At 40.7% G+C, this 21,761-nt stretch overlaps 1 protein-coding gene across 3 annotated transcripts in view; it reads right to left on the bottom strand.

Moving 5' to 3' along the window:
- LRRC3B (leucine rich repeat containing 3B) overlaps positions 1-9,840 on the bottom strand; it is a 46,194-nt gene extending 36,354 nt beyond the window's left edge. The window contains exon 1 of one of the 3 annotated variants that reach the window (XM_038128440.1): positions 9,443-9,840. The gene's annotated coding sequence lies outside the window, so the exon portion shown is untranslated. The other 2 variants (XM_038128437.1, XM_038128436.1) reach the window with 2 other exon arrangements.
- Between the last annotated feature and the right edge of the window lie 11,921 nt (positions 9,841-21,761).

Below are 21,761 nucleotides of genomic sequence, written 5' to 3'. Positions count from 1 at the left end.
GGTAATTCCAAGAAAAGTCAGGTGTATGAGTAAAAACAGTGAATCTGAGTAATATCAATGTTAGCAAGAAGCCGACCCCTCACCAATCTCCAGTTTTCACTACCACAAACTTTCCAATTCTGTATTCAGGCTACCTCTGTGCCAACTGACCACAACACGCTCAGTATCTGTAATTAAAAACAAACTTGGTTGGGTTTTTTTCCTAGATGGGAATACTGAAGTGCACTTCCCCGATAGCTGATCCTTAAAAATTCAATCTTTCTCTGTCAGCTGTGGTATTTAAAGTCACTAAAATGTTACCCTGTCAGTGCCCTTTACCTGCAAGTGGCTGGTCCAAAAAGAGAAACAAGGTGGAAAGGGCTGAGACCAAATGCTTTTAAAGTCACATTAACTCCTCATACACACATCACATCTACATTTAAATGTCAATTCTACTTCAATACTACTATTTAATAAAATCAACAATTGACAAAAATGTCAATTCTACTTCAATACTGATATTTAATAAAATCAACAGTCAAACCCCTAGCCTTACATACTTTTAGAAGAAAGGCAACAATATACCTTTAAAAAATAATTTGAGGAATCCGTGGATGCTTAGGAAATGGAGGAGGCTACTTGGAGCAGCCAAGTGAATGGAAAAGCACATGAGGTCACAGAATCACCCCCTAGCCCACCAATGCTTTACATTAATGAAGAACTGCTCCGCAAGCCTGATAATATTTTAGTCTCCCTTTGCAAATGCCCAAGCATTCCCTCGGTATTCAAAGCTGCACTCCACAGCTTCAAGAATCAGAATTTAAAACCAGCAGTCTCACCCCACTATTAAAATATTGCTGCACTGAAACAAGACACACTAACTCCAGTCAACAGGACTCCTTTTGGGACCCCACAGAACACCTGCTCTGCAAGCCCACAGCAAGAAGAAAATAAAGGACCTGTGCAACCTCACTTACTTTACGTTATTCTAATGATTTCCCAGTTAATTCAAACATCCATAAGTTTTAAAATCCATTTACTTGACATCAAAGCATTACCTGCCAAGTCATGCATGCCACAGTGAAAAAAAACACTAAGATGACAGTGGACGGAGCTGACACTGCATAGAGATTGTTTCTCTCAGGGAAGTTCTTTGGAGAACAGTCAGGGTCTGTAAAAGTATGTTTGTGGTGATACAATCATGGAAAGTCCAGATTGGAACAGTACTTTTATAAAAACTAATCCTGAAAGTAATGTAAAATATATTGCATCTGACCTGTGGTCAGATTTCACCTCAAGAAAGACCCCTAGCATGACAGCTTTTTACATGGAAAAAATAAATACACATCTGTGAGCTGAAATCAGTGACAAAGGTGTAATAGCAAACATCCCTTATGGCAAGCTTGTGAGAAAGGGCTGTTCTCAGAAAACAAAGCCTGAATACAAGAGGGTACATCAATTATTGCTGCACAAACCAGACTGAAAAAACAGCACACAGCTGATACGTCCATAGTTGTTCACACAGCATAACAATGGGAAGGGCTGAGATGGCATTAGACAACACAACAGCATGCATTTCCATTTTTAACAGATTCATGCAATTTTTTTTCTTTTTTTCCCCCACAACCAAGGGAAGTTGCAATGCTACTGACATTGCATTGACTGTTGCTTTTCAATGTGTTGAAAAAAATCTACTACAATTAAGTAATTGGTTGGCCTCTGTCCATTTCATTCCCCACTGTTGCCCTGCCTCACACTTGCTTGAAGAATAGAGAAAAAATTGTTGAAAATGTGGCAGATAGTGGGAAAAATACCCAACTGTTAAGCTTGACTTGTTCAAATTAGGTGGTATTTGTGCAGATGGAGCACCTGCCATGACTGGCAAGAAGAACAGTCCTGTCGCTTTGCAAGAAACATTTTTGGATCGAAAGTTATTGAAATACCATTTGTATCCATCAGGATTGTTTCCTGAGCCAAAGATTTAGGTTTCTTGCATGTCTAAACACTGTCAAGTCCTACTCTAGCAAAATAAGTATTTATAGAATCACAGAATCATTTAGGTTAAAAAAGATCTTTGAGTCCAACTGTTAACTCAGCACTGCCAAGTCCACCACTAAACCATGTCCCTAAGTGCCTTATCTATATATCTTCCAAACACCTACAAGGATGGTGACTCAAACACCTGTTCCAATGCTTGATAACCCCTTCTGTCAAGAAATTATTCCTAACACCCACTATGCATCAGAGATGCCAATAAGTATACCAAGTAATTGATGAAAGTGATGAGCAGAATACAGATTAAATGTTTTCTGTCAAAGGGCAAAACCTGTGAAGGACTCTGGAAAGAGAAAATGACCAATATATTTTTTGAACAGAAATTATTAAACCTTTCAATGACAACAGTCTTGCTTATAACCAAGAAAGGATCAGAAATCCGGTGTATAGGGGACATGTCAGCTCTGCAGCCTCAAAACACATAGGAAAAGAAAGGATTACCTGGATTGCATGCTGTCATCCATGCGCTGCTTTTCAGTCAAAGCTGCGATGTTCTTATTCTACTTGAATTGTGTGCTTTGGTTTTATGCAGTGTGTTAGAAGTGACAACTAAAGGGCTAAGAACTACCGTGATCTGAAGTTTGAGGAGTTATTTCATTCTAAGTTAGAAAAGCCTAGAAACCAAAATTTCCCACTTGTATCTCCTTTTATAACACCATTATATATATACACCATTCTTCGGAAAAAGGTTTCAGTTTGAAATCTCTCAGCTTTGAAAAAGAGGAGATCTCCTTGAAGCAGCAGAGTAAAAATTGGTACTGCCACCTGAAGAACAGGACCAGGAACATCCAGAGAACAAGAAAGCTGAAAATGAGGACTTACAAGCAGCTCTCCTCTGATACAAGCCTTCCCTTTTAGTGCTTGTGCAAACTGGGACTGACACATATTCATAAACAGTAATACTCTATTACAAACCTTGTTAAAAATAGACCGTTTAAAAGTCACCAATTCTCATCTCAATGACTTGGTGTCAACAAAGCTGAAAACAAGGGCAAAAAGGACGTTTAGAAACACTATCATGCTATTTGAAGGCTGCAATGGCAGAATTAGTCTGTTAACTTCATTTTAGGAGAAAAGAACTAAGGGTCACTCTTTTGACATTTATAACAATAATTACATTTAATAAAATGTAAGAATCAAGATAAATTTTAAAGACCATCTGCAGTACATCTAGGGAAAAAAACCTAACAAAACCAAACCTAGCTCTGGCAAGATTTACTGTAAAGACTGAACCCTGGATTTACCAACTTCTAGCCTTGCAAACAGTCAGTCTACTGCTGTTGAGGACCTTCCCTCTTCTGCAACTCCTATTGATTCCACAATTTTTGCTCCTGGCAAATGCCTTTTTTTTTTTTTTTTTTTTTGCATAGATGGAGGTAAGTATAACACAACATCAGCATTTCCACATAAATCTTCAGCGTGAAAAAAACCCAAAAACTTACTAAAGTATTTTTTGAAGTGTAAGAAAAGGCTTTTTGGGGTTTTTGCTTTTTCTTTTTAATAAAAGAGTATATAGAAAACAATATACAAACACTACTATGTGAAGAATTAAAAATAAAAATAAATGAAATGGAAGTCTAAAGAGATTGTGCCTATTTTAATTTCCAAACATAGACTAGAAACAGGTTAAAAAGTCAAGAATTAAAATATCAGTAACGTTGATTTATTTTGGTTTTAATGCTGATAAGATGAAGTTTCATCACTAAGATATATAACCACCATTTCTTGCTTAATCATATATGACCTAACAAGCAATTTCATATAAAATTTTTGTTGCAGCTCCTTTTTTAAAGAGGAAGAAGCATTTGGCTCTGCTTTTAAAGATGAGGGAGTATTAGCAGGAACTCAATACTGTTGACCCAGCACTTTTCCTTTTCTTTTAATTACAATGCCTTTACAATGGCAAACACCATGGATTTATTTCCACATCCAATGGCTTTACCCTTTTGCTGCAAATTATTCACAAGCACACAAAAATGTATACTTTGCAAGCATTACAAGAATATTTTGAATGAAGCAAATTCCGCCAAAACAATACACATTTGTAATCTGCATTAGGGAAACAGCCTTCACATGCTTTTCATGTGTCCCACTAACTCCCAACGCAAACACTTGCAATGAAATGCTGAATACTTATGAACTCTACATACAACGTATCTTTAGTGAGTACAGCTGCGAAAGTGTGTAACCCAATTTTGGTAAACTGCAAAAAATACTCCATTTAAAACCAATGCTATTGTTTGGTGGAGGAAGCAACTTTGACAGAAGTAAATGACAGCACCATTACAACTAACAACATCCACAAAGAAAGCCTCTTAGGAGAGCCTGACACCTAAGATATGCCATCTTTAAAAGCACATGCCCTATTAACTGAGGTTGTGCATCCAGAGGATGAAGTGGGAACATGAAGTGACCCCCAACCCCCCCAGGAGGACAGTGGGTGCCAAACTTCCACAATTTGAGTGAAATACCGGCTGTTATGCAAGCACCACAATGTAGAGGTAATATTTTCCAACTGAAAACTCCATAGACATTCCAAGTCCATCCCCTGACCCTTTGGTCCCTTCCTGTCTACCTTCTATTTTCTTTATGCATTGTTTCCCATTCCTAACCTTTTAAAATTCTGTTCATCTCACCTTTTGCTGTCACTTGAGAACTGAACTTCTCATTTATTGTTCCTTAAATAATTAAACAGTGTCCATTTGCTTTCCTGCTTCCAGGCCAGAGTAGCATCCCATTTATGTATTGTCTCTCACTTCTATCACTTTTCATTTTTTCTTATTAGCGTATCTTTATAGTACTATTTGGCAAGCAGAGGTTAACTTTTTTCTTCTTCTCAAAGGATAAGTTAGCAGCTTTATGAAACTGCTATTAATGAAGTGCCAAATTAATTTAAAACACACACACTAGCTAGCTGAAAAGCAGAGGTAAACCTTAATCAAGCACATCAAGATCTGTAGTGGTAATTTTCATCTCTGTTTAAGTAAAAAGTCCAATTATCCAGATCAATGTATCTCTGAAAAGGCTTTTTACCAGTCCCATTTCCTCAAGAGGCATTTTTTATCTCCTTTCTGTCAGCGGAGCTGAGACACAAAAAGCCAAATTCAATTCCTCAGCAAGGCTTCTAGTCCCACTGAAATCAACCAACACATCTTTTCTGAAGGCCCATGGCAGGGCCATGACAAGCCTCCATGACAGCACGGAGCTGAGCCAGAGGGTTATGGTACAGCCCAGATCACCTCAACTTCAAGAGTCAAACTACTCAGATCAGCCACTACTTTCTCCCTCTACTTCTCCTGTTTTGGGGGCATCAGGCCTCCTACATCTGTTCCCATTTGTCTACCTCTCTTTTTTTCATCTCTACGAAAGTTCATACTCTCCAGAGAAAGAAACACCATTTAAATTCAGCAACCGTTGCCTTTTCCTTGCTGATGGAAAACAGAAAAACAGAACTCGGGAGCAGGGATGATCCTTATGAAAAGGACTTCCCCCTGTCCACTGCGGAAGACAGTCAGATATACGCCCGTTTTTAAAAAGATCTGCTTGGTGAAGGAACTCGGTGGAGCATTTAAATAACCAGAGAGAAAAATAAAAGATTTTTTGTTGTTTGGTAACAGTAAGAGTTGTGTTTGCATTTCCAAGCTCAAACTAAGCGTGTAAAGCAAGGCCAGCACTGGATACAGGTGCTGATGGGATAAGCAGCGCAGGTCATCAGTGGCAAGTACAGACACAGGCACCAGTCACCCACAGAAATCCCCATGAAGCAGGATCATGCATCTTTAAGCATTGTGAACTAATGACATCCTCCTCCACAGTAAGTTCTACAGCAACTGTTTATCTGATGCTCTGATGAAGCAGTGAGTAAAACCAATACCACATCACACTCCTTTTCCCCCTGGGATGCACCCACAAGTCTGCCGTCCACCCAGACTAACAAACCACGCCAGAATGACGGAAGCACAGAAACTACTTATGAAAAGAGCTGGACTGAAACTAGAAGCAGAGATTAAATTCACCAAAACATCTCTAAATTTGACGCTACTTCACCCACAGCACATTGGATTTAAGCGCAGAAGATATACCTTGTTCATCCATGTATTCACAGGCTGTAATCCCTTTAAAAACACTTATTGAAGGTGCTGAGAAATTCCTAAATCCTTTCTGCTTGTACATTCAGTAGACATACTGGCATTTGATTCATACCAGTACTGAAGCGCCCTATCAAAATTGCACTTTCTGGAGGTTACTCTTAGTAAATAAAGTATCAACTTAAAAATGCTTGGTCAAACAAGCCAAGGTAAATGCTACATATTCGACGAACTCAATTTATTCTTGGCTTAAAATACCATTATTTTGAAATAACTAATAATAATAATGTTTATAAGTTTCTAAATTGCTTCACAAGAGTTTTCTCTAAGCTTATGAACAAAGCTTACTGAATGAGGCAAAATTAGCGGCATTATTTTGCTAGCCACAGAACACTAAATTAATTTGCATTCTCTAATGAGTGCTGATCCAAGGACCAGGCATGCAGATGACAACAAGGACAGTAGTTACATGCAAATCCTGTAAGTGATTACAAATGCAGTATTCCACTCTGAGAGGAATTACCTTCCTCAGTTCATCTTCTGATTAACTGAAGTGGCAACAAGAAATATTCCTACCCATATTCCTTCTTGTTTAAATCATCTACTTCATTAAGAAGTTTAAAATCTTCCTGCCAGTGAGCCATGTATCCCTTGTGCTACTCACATAAATATTCCTAGTGAAGTGACAGGAAATATTCTTAAAAACAAGCCTCAGAAGCACCTTATTATTTAACTGAACATCTAAAGGTGCTTTTGAAATGAAGCAATACATTTTCTCTGGCTTTAGACACTTGAGTTAGCACTGCTGAATACAGCTGAATTTTATGAATTCCAGTTCTCCTGCTGAGAGGATATTTCTTTAGCTGACATATCATGCACTTGCTCTGTTACTCTAGTTACTCTAACGCTGTTTCAGTGTGAGCAGGAAGAATTTCCTACCTCCCAAAAGATTTGATATACAGATCCATAAAGCACATGGAAAAGACAAATCACACCTGTACCCTTAAGTCTTGCTATTCCATTTATATACGGCAAAGCTCTCATGGACTTTATTAGCTCAGGACTGGATCCAGAGCACAGACTTATATGCCTATTAAATTATACTTCTCTTTCAATTAATCTCACATTTGAGGCAAAACACATTGATTCTTGATAATTGCAGGTACAATCCTCATTTGCTCAGGCCCTGATCCTCAAGACACTCAGCAGCTTCAACCCGCCCTAAGGCAACTGGAAACTACAATCACGCAGGAGCTTGTTTTGGCTGGACTGAAGTCAGCGCAAATTTTACAGCAAACCTCAGGGGATGGCAAGATCAGGGTTCAGTGACCCAGCCAGCAATAGCTGAATAAATGCAAGAGATCCAGACTTAACCTCACATTCTTCTCTTGCCAAAGTCTAAATCATCTCATTAGTGCCAATGGGCACAACCCAACATGGTGCTGCACGCTGGAACTCTCTGACCATGGGCCTGATCCTGCTGTCTTGAGCCATGAGAAAATCACCTGCAGAAGTCATCCCACAGAAATCCAGGCAACCTGCACAAGTAACAGCTGCCACAATCACAGTTATAATTAATTGAGCAACTTTACTGTTTAGAAACTAAACTAGAAAATTAGACTGTGAACATAGCAAAGGTTTTGCAAATTTAGTTCAATCTACAGCTTATTTTCTTTCCCTTTAAACCAGACTAGGAGCTTATACTTTTTAATTACTAAGAATAATGTCAATAGGTAAATCATAGGAACACTGTGATGCTCTATATCAAAGCCTTCAAGCAACTGCTTTCAGCAGGGCATGACGCACACCTTCCAGTTTAAACCTTCCAAATTATTAGACAGATTACCATAAGAAGAAATTTTTGACAGGTCTTTTCAACATTCAAAAAAGGCTACCCCAGTCAGAGTTTTCAGCTTGAGGAAGGGCTGTTTTCCTTTCTTTACCCCATCTGTAACATGTAAATAACTCCAGAACTACTTCTTTGAGGAGAGCACTAAATGTTGTTTGCCTGGTTCTCATTCTGACTCTTTAGGTGGTTGGTCTGTTTATGCTTTTCAAGTTGTTTGGCTGTTTTCATTCTGTAATTACACCATTTCTGCTGTCTAGGGACAGCCAGAAAGATGGGACGATAACCTGCAGCCTCAATCACTTTCACATTTTCTAAACGATACTCTAAAATCTCCCAATTTTTGAAGGCAGAAGCAAAGATGAAAAGAAGAATTCTCGCTGGCACATCTGAGGCATTTTCCAAATTTTTGGCGAGGGAAATTCTGGACGTGTAGCTTGCCAGAAAGGCGAGAGAAGAGCCCTCGATTCCCACAGACACACAGTACCCAGTACCCGCTGGCTGCAAGAGATCACCACATTTCTGCGCGGGCTCAGAGGTCGCGACCGTGCCCATCTCGGAGCGCCGGGTCGCACGGAGCCCCCCGCGGCCGCGGGACCCCTGAACCCCCGTTCCTGTCCCGGGCCGGGGGCACCCCGCACCCCGTCACGGCCCCCCCGGGGCAGCTCCAGCGCCACCCGCTACGGTTCCGCCCGGTGTTTCCCCGGGCAGCGGGGGCGTCGCAGCTCACCTGGGCGCAGCAGGCACCGCCGCTGTCCTGCAGCCCGGCTGCCGCCCGCCGCTGCCATTTGTTGCTCGCGTTCGGAGGGAGATGCCCTCTTCCTCCCCACCCGCATCGCGGCCACCGCCACCCGAACCGTAGCAACTGGTCCTGACAGGTCTCAAAGTGGAAAAATCCTACGGCAACACACACGGCGTCTTCCCTCCCGTCCCCGCCTCCGCCGCCCCCTTTCCCCGGCAGCCCCGCTCGGCGCCCCGGCCGCCGCCCGCAAGCTGAGCAGCGCGACCGACCTCCGGCAGCCCGCCCGCACCCGGCCGGGCAGGGACAGCGGCCCCGGGAACACACACGGATGGGAGGGGCGCTTTATTTTCCACCGCTTTTTCTGATGTTGCTCCGGTACGGGATCGGGGGCCGCGGGTCTTAAATCCCTCGTTTGTTCCCAAACGAGAGGGTGTCAGCCCCCTTCCCAGAGCCTCCGCCTCTGGATTCCCTCTCCATCTCCCGCTGCCCCGGCGGAATCCCGACCCCGTCACCCCCCAGGACTCACGGACACCGGAGGTTCGCTAGCACGGGCTGGGGGAGGGGGCATCGCCGGTGGCCCTCGCCGATCGCTGCCAGGCAAGGTGGCACGGCACGGCGGTAGCCCCTCGGAAGCAGCAGCGCTGATCACCTTCCCCCCGCTCCCTCCCCGTCGAGTTTCCTCCCGGAGCTGCCGCCCCCCACCCAGCGCATCCGCGGGGCGCCGCAACTCACATCGCGGCGCCTTCCCGCAAAACTTCTCGGCGTGTGGCCCCGGCGGCTCCGCTCCGCTCCGCTCCGCTCGGCGCAACAGGCAGCGCTGCTCACCTGGCGCGGGGCCGCCGCGCCATGGGAGCGCCGGGCGGAGCCTGCGGGCGGCGCGGCGGGGCCGGGCGCAGCCAACGCCCCCCGCCCTGCTGCCTCCGCCGGGCGCCCGCCGCTCGGCTGTGCCTGCCGCGCCGCCGCTCCCCTGCCCTGCGCTGCGGCTGCAGGCACGGAGGCAGGCGGGCAGGGAGGGAGGAGAGAGCGGGGCGGGGAGGGAGAGAAGGAGGAGACCTCCCTCTCGCTCCCACCGCACGGCGGGGAGGTGCTGCCCGCGAAGGGTGATGCTGCCCGTCCGCCTCCCAGGGCTGAGTGTGGCTCTCACTCTCCAGCTTTAAGGGCAGGGCTGGGTCGCCCGCGCAGGGTCGACGGAGATAGATAGCCCGGCCTGTCGGGAGCACCGCGCGGTGCCTTCAGAGGGTGCTTCTGCTCCCCCCAGTGCCCACCAGGTTCCCCAGCAAAATACGAATAAGGTTAATTGTTTTGCTCATCTGAGTGAACAGCTGCCATTGCCAATGTATTATATTTGCTACGATAGGTGAACTCATACTATGCTCAGCCTCACCAACCTTTTGTGCTTATCCAGTTATTCACATCCTGCTTCGGGTTTACCACGGTTCTTGCGAGGGTGACTTTATTCTCCAAGAGGTGCTTCCGTGAAATGTGCTGTGTTGCAGCAGTTGGGTGGCCTATCATAACCCAGACTTTAGGAAACATCACCAATTGGTTGCCTCTCTCATTCGAACATGCTTTCTCTGTTGTGCGCTTTTCTACGCTGGCTCTGCAAAGTAAACTTTCTATTCATTTTGTGCAGCAAAAATTTTGTTGCTTGTCTCTAGTTGAGAGTACCTGAGCAAATGGGTTTTAGAAAGATCCATCTTAGCTGGTTTGCTTTAAGGTGAAAGCTGCCTAAGAAGCTCCATGAAACAGAAAATGAATTGGCATTGATTTCCTCTGGGCTGCTTTTTTTTTGCCTCTAACTATACAAAACTGTTTTATCTCCATATCGGCCATTGTCAAAAAGAAATTCCTAAGTGACAAGGACCAGTACTGTGGCCACAGAGAGGTGGTCTTTTGAGGGAAGCGGGGGGACGAAAGAAATGCATTGCCAAATGTCAATTTTCATCATTAAAACCTCAGTCCTGTGAGTTTTTATCCAAGTAAATATTTACCTCTCTGAGTACTCTATCTGAATCATATTAGCAAGATAATGCAGGACCAGGCCTTGGTACTATAGCAAAACCTGCTGTTTTTTCTCCTAGGAATATTTGCAAATTGGTTCATGAACACTTATATGCATGCCTATAATTTTGAATTGTATTTAGTATAAGAGAAAATAACAAATACAAAAAACAACTTGATAAAAATCACTTTCATTAGTCCCTTGCACAACTCTCACACTGACTGACTGAGCCCAGCTTTGAAGACACAATCAGTTAAAAAATAAAAACCTAGTACATGAGCACGCACTTCTTGTAGTGTGTTTGTGTCACACAGCTGATGAAACTGACTGAAGCCATGACTGCATTAGCAGCCCTGTATTATTTGCAATGGGAAACAATTTTCAGGCTTTGTGAGTTTTATTCCTTTAGCTGAAACCGACTCAGATTCATTTTAAGGAAGTAGAAAAATATTAATCATTGTTGATGACTCAAATCCAAAATCTAACATGCAGCATTCCTTTCTTCAAATACAGCTTGTCTTCATATTTTTACTGTTTGGTATATAGTTATATGGCAGCAGGGTGTAGTACCTAGAATGGATGCACTTGGTTGCAATACACCACATTACCAGCATTGCAAACTTACTTGTAGTGATTTACTGTTGTTAAATATTTTTTTAATTAAAAAAAAAGAGTTAGCAAATCTTTTCATTTGGCTCGACACGCTGTCCCCCCACCATCCCCCCCACCCCCCAAAAAAAGGCAGTCATTTCCCTTTAAAATTTAACCTCTAGTGGTACTTTATGGAACGAACTGTTTGCATTGTTAAATATCACAACAATATAAGAGAAGACTGATCTTAGCATGCATAACTTAACTTACTGCATTAGCCATGATGTCATTCATCCTAATGATTTAAGTGTAATTGCCAAGGAAAACAGAACTTCACAAAAAGATAGAAATACTTTGTTGTTGTTGTTGAAATTGCACGTAATAATTTTTTTTTTTGACCAGCTGCACATGTGTAGCTGGTTTGCAGGTTAGTATTCCAAGACTCAGTCCTGAGAGCAGCTAAGCATCTTCAACTTCAGTTGAAAAGTGGGAGTTTAGTATGTCTCTGAAAAGAATAGATGAATTTGTTCTGGGGAAAATTACTGTAAAGGGATGCACAGCTACTTGCTGTTAAAAATGTCACAGACTTTTAAGGACTGAAATACTGCCGATGTCATGGTGGTTGTGTGCAGAAGAAAGACTATGTTATCATTCCAGGTGAAAGAAACTTTGGTCCTTGAACGAACCCAGGAGCAGATTTGCTGACTGGGTCACGGGCATCGCCTGTCCATTTTACATAAGTAGAAGTGAAAGGATTAGTCCTCTGTTAGGAAGGAGGGTAAGTTTAAAGGATAAGGAGAAGGTAATTTGGCTGCCCTCAGATAAGAAAGAAAATGTTAATATTTGCTGACTTCTACACATAGTTAGGAAAATCAGGGAGCATTAAATAACAGGGGATACCAGATGGTTTTTCAGTTTCTCTCATAAAATAATTTTGATAAGTGTTTGTAAATATTTAAGGGCCTGGTAGTACTGATCTTTACACAAATTATTTTTTTCTAATGCAAAAACCCTACATAATTCAGCAAGACTGTTTGTGAGTAAGGATTATTCATATAAACAAGACTTTAAAGGATTAGATCCTTAAAAATGTATAAATATTAACAAAATATTTCAATGGCTAAATTAAAGAATCATCTGGTACCATCTATTCCCTTTATTTTCTGAGACATTAATAGCTTTTTACAAAATCAGCAAAGAATACCGCTTCTTCCAGTACTGAGATAAATTGAGTGACCTTCTCTTTATCCCTTGACTAATATTCCTTTCATTACAGGATCAATTCTTTTCATAGCCAACAGTAGTATGAAATTAATATTCTAGATGTAGGTGCATTAAAGAGCTAAATCTCACAGCGTTTTTAGCTCTAGTAGCACATGGTTAAGAGTTTAGAGGGAATATTCTGTTCATGGTCCAGAGTGTGATTTTTTTGTAGAGAGCAGTGCAAAGATATTTTAGGGGCACATTCTCCTTGGAATTACTCCATACTACAATGGAGGACATGGGCAGGGCCCAGAGCAGTAGTCTGTGTTGAGCCAGGAGAACAGCAAAAAGCATGACATTTTCCATCCTGGAAATATGAAAAGCAACACAAACCATAATGTTTACACTATAGTTGCATTCCTAAATTGTATACCTGTTTCTACTCTCTCTCTAGGCTCGATGGTACCAGCAGTCCTCATTCTCCTCTCAGCCCATGGGTACTGCTGCTGCATGTATAGGTGATGAGGTTTTGCCCTGAGATGATTAGTAATGAATCAAAGGCCTCTTTACAGAGGGCCAGTACTAATCTGTTGTGTCTCTTAATCTTTTTAAACTCTGTGCTGGCAATGTGCAGACCATCTAAGCACAGCTGCTCTCAGAAGGCTTTGAGGACTGGGCATTAAACACTCCCTTCAAGAAGCACCAGTAGTTTCTGTTGTTCCTGTATTTGGCAGATTCCATCATTTGAAAGCTTTCGTTGTTCTTTTACTTAGTCCCTTTATAGGAAAGAGATGAAGTGACTTTTAGGAGAGAGTTTCTGTTTTAAATAACAGAAGATCCTTAGACTGTCAGTAATTCATTAACTCTGAGAGAGAAACAGTGGTTGTAAATAAGCTCAACTAGTTCAGCTCACACTCCACCTAGCTCTGATTTAGAGAACAATGTAAGTAGGGAAGTATATTTTTCTGCTGTGTGCCCGCCATCCATTAGCTGAAACTGATGTTTTGGTCTTCTCACAAAATAGCATGTGTTTCTGAGATACTTAAATATTAGAAAAAGAATAAATCTATTTAATCATGGTCAAAACAGGCTAGTGACAGTTGGTTCTTAACACATGCACTTGCTGTGGAATGTTTGGTTATTTTGAAGATTTATATAAAAGATTACAGGTCTGCAGGAGAAAAGCAGCTGTATTGATAGGAGGTACTTGGATTTCTGCAAGGCAGTTAATACCACATGACATTTTGATTTCAAGTCTTGCATTACATGGAATTAACAGGTCACCTATTGCGAGGATTAAGAAGTGTCTCACTGACAAATTTCAAAATGTTGCCTTTTAATGGGAAGATTTCATTCAATGTGAGGAGATTTCCAAGCAGAATCAGAAACAATCTTTGCCTGATACTGTTTTCCTTTGTTTTCAGCACTTCGGGCCATGAGATAGAATCTTTACTTTAAAGGCTTGCATATAGCATAATAAATAAAGAAGATATATTACTTCTGCAGTAATTTGATTTGGCTAAATGATGACTGTCCAACAGACAGCACACTAAATCCATTTCACTGCAGTCCAAAAGCTTGTAGGAATGGACGCTGTCTCAGAGAGCAGAGACTCAGGGAATGATAAAAAGTGATTATCCTAATCACCCCTTACATGAGATCTGAGTACATTGGTGAGGAAAGGATTCAGCACAGTCCTTGCATGTTTCCAAGATATCCAGCACAGTTCTGGTGGCTGCACTTGAAAGAAGATGAGAAAATGTTGGAGAAAATCCAAGTATTTTGTATGTCAAGTACAAGTCTTGAGATAGGAGGCTTAAAGAGCTGGACATATTCTACTTAAGAGAAGAGTGAGAGGACACAGGGAATAGATAGCAACAGTGAACTTTTTCACTCTTGCTGACAAAAGCAAAACTAAATCCAGTAACTGGAAGTTTCAGGTTAGATGTAATCAACCTTGAAATCAGATGCAATTTCCTAGCACTAAAGGTAATTAAACTCTCTAACAGCTTATGAAGGGAGGTAGTGCATTCACCATTGCTTGATCTTATCCTAAAAAAGGCTGTCTTTCTTAAATACAGCTTTACTTCAGCTTCTGGGACAACTTGTAATGGACAGAGCAGGCTCAGAGAAGGAAAGAGGGTCACATCAGGCTAAATCCCCTGATGATCCCTCTGGCCCTGTCCATTAGAACAATGCATCTGTGCAACTTCTTCCATTATGGCTGGAACAAGATGGCTTGAATTGCACCCTGCCCACTCAGACATTTTCAGGCTGGCATTAAGGTAATAAGTATAATCAAATCCCATACTTGAGAGCTCCAGTTGGCTGCCTACAGCAGAGAGGAAGAATCTCTTCTCCACTCCTCTGAGAGATATTTGGTCTCATATATTCTGCAGAAGAACTTTTTGCCTTCCCTTGAACCATGTATTATTTATCTTGCTGTAGCCAGGAAGAAATTAAACCAATGCAGAAAATTATTTTAGACATCTGATGCTTGGGTTTGAATTAAGCCCAGTCCAGAAGCAGTAGAAATTTTAATAGCTCAGATTGGCAAGCATGGTAGATATTTTGCATGGATTTTTTTTTTCTGTGGTTGTCTGGGCATGCCTAATCAGTACAACATTTAATAGGCACCTATATGCAAGACAGATTAGACAGTTTGATGATCTCTCCTGGCCTTAAATTTTAAGGAAATTCAAAACTTGTACATAACAACAGCCTCTAATTTCCAGGGCTCTCAGACCACGGTTATACCATGAGTCATAAGCACCAAATAGTCTCCAGTGCCATTGGTCAGAGATAGAAAAACTCAGTGAGAATTCAAAAATCAAGCAATTCCCACCAAAATTTAAAAATACACAAGCACAAAATATTGCCAATTGATTGCAGGTCTTTGCCTTGCAAGCATCAGAAGAAGTTATCACAGGTAGCAGATGATAGGTCTCTAATACAGCCTGTAGTAGAAGAGACCTGTCCTCACAGCCTCTGCCATCAGTAGTCCCGTCCTTCCTAGGCTGACAGACACAACTGCAGGACAGTGGCAGCTTGGTTGTGGAAAAGCCCTATTGAAAGCAGGTTTCTGAAGACTTCCAGCCTTAAACTAGGAGGTATTCCATCTTCATGACTGGTGAGGGTGCTCAGCATTCCTGCAGGGAAACTTGGATATTTAACACCTTCTCTGGCAAAACATTTATAAACACACCATGGTGGTTTTGTGTGGTTGGAAGGTGTGAGTGGGTGCATCCAGAAAACAATCACTGAATAAACATAAATTAGCTGTTTCTCTGTGTAGACTGAAATAATTAGTGAAAACTTGTTTCTAACATCTTACCCAAAGGGTCATCAAAAGGAATGACAGAAGACCAACTCAGACTGATGAAACAAGGTAGAAACACATCTCCACGACTTACTGCCTCTGAATAATATACTTGTAAAATAAGTGTTGTGTGTATCACTAGTAAGTGCAATGAACAGTGTGACACTGCAAATTATTAAAAAACAAAAACTGTATTATAGATCCCCAAGATGTTTGCACCTATAAGCCTACAAAATCATAGTAGGTATAGCTTCATATAATGCTTGTCATTACAGAAAGTGGATGTTTTTGTTGCTGAAGGGTACGAGAAGAGGACACATTATAGCCTTAGCTCATCAATATATTCTTCTCAATTTAGATTTATCACAGGTTTCTCTTAAACTACAGTTTTGTTTAAGAAAGGGGCTTGTGTCATTGAGTGTATGTACAGACTGCAAATGATGTTTTCCAAGCAACTCCTCTGTTGCATAATCTTTGCTGTCATTTTTAGTAGCTAGATGGAAAAGATGTTTCCATAAAGAATCACTGTTTATGATGGGACATATAAGAAACAACCAACACTATCCCAGAAGCAGATTGCAGGGTGTCTGGGCAGAAAATGAGAAACTTTGCTGGATTTATTGTCTTCCTTAAGCAGAAAAGGAAAAAAAAAAAAACACTTTAAAAGGTAATCCAGCAACAACTGACAATAGCATAACACCTATGCATTTCATCCATCTGAGATGTGGACATTTTAGACACTGTTCAGAGGATATTGAAGATATTTCTTTCATTATGAACAGTATCATGAGGACTTACAGAACTTGATTGCTCTGGTAGAATTCACATGGTACCCAGGATGTGCTGTCTTGAGTCTTTCAGAATAATTGGCTTGATTGACTGGTTTTAGGTTGAATTTTTTAAAATTATGTGTATTATTGTTATGTACAAAACTCTTGGCCAAATTTGCTGGGATATTGTGAATATTTACAGAAAATGCATATTTTTCCACATATGTATGTGATATTTTTCCATTAATATAAGTATGTTGTGCCCCAAAGAAGCTGCCAACCTAAGACACTGATCCTGCAGGTATTTACACATCTGCTCAATATAATGTGCTAAGAGTACTAAGAGTACTGATATTGACTTCAATTGAGCCTTTTAAAAGTTTTAAAGTAAACTATGTGCCTAAGTCTTGTGTTGAATGACACTCGTAACAATACCTACAGAAACACTGGGAGAACAAAATATGTAGGTTAAATGATACCTCATGCTTAGGCACCTAGATAAAATGGGAAAGTATATGCAATTTACTATCAAGGCAGATCTTGCTCACAAAATGAAACATGCTCTATAAAAGCAGTTATTACTATGAGATCGCTGTTGTTCATCTGCAGCTAGTTTGTTGAAAAAAAAGTGCTTTTATCTTCCTTAAAATTGTCTCACAAGAAAATTATATTTTGGTGTAATAACAGGTGTGTTCCGATATAGACAAATATGTTATGGTGTAATAACAGGTAATACATGGGGAAAAACAGGGGAAATTACATGATCTGTAGTAACACACACACACACACACACACACACACACACACACACACACACACACATATATATATATATCTTCTATACCTCCTATGTGTGAAGATTTCCTTCTCTTCTCAGATATTAGCCATCCCTTGTTATTACTCTTCTCTGGTGCTGAACACTAAGGAGGACTAAGATTGAAACTCTAAGAAGATGTGCATTTCTCCACAGTAATAAATTGAACTCTGAAAAGAAGCTGGTGGAGATTTAACACAGTTTGTGATTCTTATTATCACCTTTCAACAGTCTCCCATTTGGAGAATTTTGTAGAAAGTCCATTGTGAACTCCCCCACTGAATTAAGTTTTGCCAGTAGAACCAGGATGGAGAAGCACCATAAAAGAACTAGAGGTCCAGAGAAAATGACATGCATGAACACGGTCTTTCTGTTTTTCAGGAAATTGGAGAGGCAGGACTTTCTGCAAAGAAGCCCACTAAGGGGTTTTTTTTGTTACAAGGCACTGATCTCAGGCAAATTGCTAGAGCTGAAGTTACAGACTCGTGATAGATACACAGCGATCCGCAACAACAATGGTAAAACAAAAGAAAAGATGTTCAAGTAACCAGAAATCTTTGAATTGCCTCATTTCTTCTGGATGTCAATAAGATCAGACATTTTCACTCTTGTTTGACTAATCTAGTTGACTAACACAAGTCCTGGCTAGCCTTCTCATTCACTATTGTGTTAGAAGGCACTAAAGGTTGCCATCCAGAGTGTTTAACCCAAAAAAACCATTAGATCCCACTAAAAATCAATGGACTGCCAAGAACTCTTTCAGATTCAGTGGAGTATCTGAAGCTGTTAGCCATATTGATGATTAATCAGAAGGGACAAATTGCCCCAGATTCCCAACAGGCCAGAGAAAATGCCCCATGTGTTCAGGGTTTTTCTGGTTGCAGGAAATGAGCCTGGTCACAGCATTTGTCTGAGTTTTCTTCCTCTCTGAAAAACAGCTGGAGCTTAGACCGACCCTCTTTATTTTCCTATTATATTTTAAGGGAGTCAATTATTCTGTGGCATATTAATTTAAATTTATTTAAATTGTAAATAAGTAAACAGGATTAGACCAAGGATTTGGCCTGACTCTTGCTAGCTTGGGGGAAACAGTAAGACAAGGTCCCCACATAATACTGCTGTCAGCTAACAACTTAGTTCACTAAGAGAACAGTCTTATGATGACAGTCATCTTAAAAGTGCCTAAAATCATTAGAATTAATTTTAAAATGGTCTCTGGGAAGTAGTTGGGCAGAGACTTAAAGGAAGATAATGAGAGAGAACGAGATAGAAGTGAGGACATTAAAACAGACTGATTGATAAAATATGAACACAGATAAAGCTGTGCAGCTGGGGTTTTACACTACTATTTAAAAATAGCCATACATATAATTCTGACACTGAGCCTATATAATTTTAAATCTTTTAGAAACATATTAAAGTTACTCAAAGAGGGACCATTTTCAGAAGCTCCCTGGACTTATGCATGATAGCTAAAAAAATTTTTCATTATAAATCCCTCTGTCTAGTTCAACAGTATTATCTGCTTACAGACAACCCTCAGAGGACAAAGTCACAGCCTTCATCTGGCAAAATGATTGTTCAGTGATCATACATTGTTTGTGCTTGCAGAAATGCAGCATGAGTACAGTAATATTGGATCTTATATAGGATGCTACATTGTCAGGACAGAAACATCAACTACATTATTATTTTTACTAATAAGACATTTCTGATATAGCATTGTTTGTCTAAAACCAAAGACAGATCCATTTTAAAAGTCAAGGAGAACAGGTAAAGAAAGAGTCAGCTGTACATCAGTTTTCCAGTTTAGAACAAATATTCTCTAGATCATATGGAAGCATTATGAAAATATGTGTAAAAATGAATTTGAGGAAGATGAGTGCTTGAAAACATTTTGATCATAACATCTCTGTGTACACATGAGATCAGAAGATCATGATTTATGATGGAATAAAATTCTTTAACTTGTTTGGAACTCTACACTGGAAAAGAAAACAATAACTGAATTTGAAGTTCTTATTAGTCATCACTGAGTCAAGACATGTATCTGTATCTGACCTACAAAGAAGCAGATTTTTTATGCAGCATTCCTCTCTTCCCTGTTGGGCATGCTAAACAGCACCAGGTTTCAGAACAGCATCCACCCCTGATGCAGAAAGAGGCCTGTGCAATTTTCTTCCATTTGAGCCTTCAAGACAGAACTGAAATGGGATCTTTATCTTTTCTAAGTCAAGCACTGATTTACATCTGGTTCCTTGTTTCCTGTCTTACGTTTATATGCACTGCGGAATCTCCTTGTGGAGAGGTTTAGTGCACAATTGCTGTGCACCCTTTGGAAGGTGAGTCAAAACATGGCTCCTGTTACCACAGAATGTCAATGAAGAAACAGATTCATTTTAATGAGGGGTGCATGGGCCTTTCCACACTTCTTACACGTTGGTATGAATTGTTTTCATTATGAGTCTATTAGTTCAGGAGTTTAAGAGTGCCAAGCAGCTCTGCTCTAGGCTAGTATTTGGCACACTACTCCACCAGCACAAGAGTGGTTTCTTTGGACAGTTTTCTAAAATTAAATAGCTCAACTCTTACCAACTCTTGCAAAGACAAGCAAAAATGCTACTGGAGGTTTTCAGATTTTAGAAACTGTATTCAGATTTTACAAGGCATCTTTGTCTTTAAAAGCTAACTGCTCAAGAAGATGGGAGTTCATAATATGAGGTAATGCTCAGGCCAAATTAGGTAAGAAACATTGCAATATTGGCATACCCAATACTAGTTGGCAAAAATAATGTTCAGAGATAGTGCAGTAAACAGTTGAAATTCCATGGAATTTGGATTTAAATATCTGTTGATAACAACATGAGCCATTTGACATGGTGGGGTATGATGATGAATTGCACTCTGTGCTCCTTTTTAAGGTGTTTTGAGTGTCGAAGAACTCATGTTTCTCACCTAACTACATTTAGTTGTTATTGTTTAAGAAAGATAAAATTCAGTACAGAACTAAAGATTTTTGGCCATTACAGGTCTTCAGAGAAAAAAATCTCTGTGCCTAAAATTATTTAAAGAAAGATGAATTTGAAAACTGTTGCAGTGTATATATATGTGTGTGTGAGATGCATCATATACTGCATACACTTGACTGGGAATGCATTTTCTCTTTTATTTTTTTTTCCCTGTGGCAGTTATTCCCTACATTTTTAGAACTAAGGAGAAAGTATATTTGGAGGTGTACTGCTAAAAGTCTTGCAACTGAAATTTTTGATTTATAGGCTTTCAATCAAATAATCAGATGACGCATGAAAATGGTAACAGGCCATTAGTTATTACCAACAGGTAATATACTCCTTAGCCACAATTGTGATGAAACCCTTGCTCAGGGTTGCTCTAAATCTCAGGTCACCAAACAGGCCTTGCAGGGCAGTCACTAGCCTGGGGACCAAGTGTAAACTTCCTCACATTGCAAGTGAGTGGTCACATCTGGGGGATATTGCATGATCATTTTCCCAGTCCCATCAAGAGCAGAGCAGTGAAGAGCACCAGGTGACCATGCTTACCCATGCTAAGCCATGCTTACCAATTGCTCTTTTATGCAGCCCTCCAAACTACATCATTTGTGTCTGCTACAAAGTATGCACATGATAACTACCTAAGTATTCCTGCACAGACGTTGCACTGGAGCTGCCCTGGCTTCCATGCCATCAGCAGCACCCAAGCTTTCATTAATGCCCAGGGTCTAGCAAGCCCTGTCTGCTGCCTCTAAGTCATCAGTGGCTGGTTGTCATCAAGGGCAGCAGGCACAGTGGGACAAGGGAAGTATTTTGTCTTCCTGGAACAAAATGGTGACTTCTCAAGATTGGGATCAAGTGGGAGCAAAAGAAAGTAGCAAGACTGCACATTTTTTTTTTCACTTCTCTGGAACGAATAGAGAATTATTAAACTCTCTTATTTCTGCCCCCTTCAGGAAAGCTGTGACAGTCTATATGAGTATCTGCAACTGGTAGCTTTCATAAGCATTGAAAGACATGCACAAAACCATTGCATTGGTTGTTTTGGAGGAAAATTCTGTATTGAAATAGGTGGCATATGTTTTATGAAACAGCCCCATTTCTACAGTCTTCAGACCTTACTGTCACTTTTGCTGTGGATTGCTGGCAGAACTGCACTTCGTGGACACGCTGTTTTCTTGCATCCCCCCAAACAACGTGTGGGATGAAGGAAAAAAAAGTACCCCACCTAAATTTTTTCAAAATGTGTCTCCCTGTAAATCTCTTTGGCATTCACAAACAGGCTCCTTTGCAATTGCTGGCAATTATATCTATTTTTAGAGTTGTCTAACACACTTCAAA

The sequence above is a fragment of the Motacilla alba genome, chromosome 2 (assembly GCF_015832195.1).
Source record: "Motacilla alba alba isolate MOTALB_02 chromosome 2, Motacilla_alba_V1.0_pri, whole genome shotgun sequence".
NCBI lineage: Eukaryota > Metazoa > Chordata > Aves > Passeriformes > Motacillidae > Motacilla > Motacilla alba.
The sequence above is the reverse complement of the archived record's forward strand: the minus strand, read 5'-3'. Positions and strand labels throughout refer to the sequence as shown.